Raw genomic sequence first — 1652 nt, 5'->3', positions numbered from 1 at the left:
AGAGCGTCTCTTTGCTTTTGGTTTTCAGTAATTTGACTAATTTCCTGAACAAGAATTTTATTTAAGTACATCAAAATTGGGAAAGTGTGTTCATATCGATGGTTAAATCTTTTCAAACATTTCTTATTATACTTTGGTCTGCTTCACAGTTTTCCAGCCAAAGAAGTCAATGAAGACCTTGTAGAGTACTGAGATATATCCAGAATAAGAAGGTAGAAAAATGAAACTATGAAAAAAGATTAAAGACTTATTATACTTGACAACAAGAAATTTTACAGGGACTTTGAAGGGAAAATAGGTGGATATTTAACAATTATTAAGCTAGTATTTTAGCTATACCTAAATAAAATTTATAATAAAATAAATATTGAACAAATTTGGCTATTAAAATAAATAAAATTTTAATAGCCAAATTTGTTCAATAATAAATGAAACAAACCACCTCAAAGAAGTGAACTGCTGTCGCTGAAGTATTCAAATAGGAGCAGTAACATTTTTTATCAGAAATCTGGAGAAGATGGTCTTGTTTTATTCAAGACAATAGGGTAGCCCACATCTATGTTTTCATCAAACCCAGTGTTCGGGAATTCAACTTCAGAATTTCAGAGTTCTCTTTTGTTAATATACATTTATTCAACAAATAAATAAAATCTTGAGTCAGCCCTGTAGTCTAATAGTTAAGGGAGCTGGACCCCACAAGACTGATTATAGTTCTAATCCCACCCTCCGGTGGCTTGAAAAACACACCAGGCATGTATGTGTGCCCAAAATCTGAACAGTATGGAGAAATGAAGAAAGGATGGTGGCATGACCATGTTCCACTGGGGGATGCTTTCTCCCTTCCTTTATGTCTCTGTCTCTCTCTGGTGAGTGCACATACCCTCTGGCAATTTTTTTAATGACATTTTAACAAAAATATGTTTAAGTGTAGAGAATACCATAGTATGCAAAATAGACATAGTTCCTGCCCTTGAATAATTCACCTATTTAGCAAAACGAAAAGAAAAAATAAATCTAAGATACGGCATAAAGGATACAGATTAACTCTAAGAAAGGATTTGCTAAGTTATTAAACACAAGGTTTTAAATTTGTATTCCTTCCCTATAAATCTTTTTTTTATAATTATTTTATTTAACTTTATTTATTTTAATTTGACCAGAAAGAGAAAGACAGAGTGAGAAAGACAGAGAGGGAAAGTGAGAAAGCCAGCTGCCATGTCCAGGACTCGAACCGCAGTCAGCCATATGGAGTCCAGCATCCTCAACCACCACACCACCTGCTGGCTCCCCTTCCCTATAAATTTTTTAAAATAGACCAGATTTTCATCTATCTGGGTTGGTTTTAAATATAATCAGTAATACTTGTAGACACAGGACTGAACTACGTAGTCACTTGAAATCTTTTCTATTCTGGTGAACCAATTATCATTTGAACACTATGTTATGTCAATATTTAGAACATTTCATTCAAAATCATCATGCTACTTTCAAATCTCAGTTAAGCAGCAGTTTAAGAGATGAATGGGTCAGTTTTCCCCTCTATTTATATGGGAAACCAGAGCAAAGCATGATGAAATGATTACCCAAAATCAAAAGCCAAGCTTAGTAAAAAGTATGAGGGGTCTTAAAAAAACTCATGGAAAATGCATACT

Source organism: Tupaia chinensis, unplaced genomic scaffold (assembly GCF_000334495.1).
Source record: "Tupaia chinensis unplaced genomic scaffold, TupChi_1.0 Scaffold000529_1, whole genome shotgun sequence".
Taxonomy (NCBI): Eukaryota; Metazoa; Chordata; class Mammalia; order Scandentia; family Tupaiidae; genus Tupaia; species Tupaia belangeri.
This window is presented reverse-complemented; position numbering follows the sequence as displayed.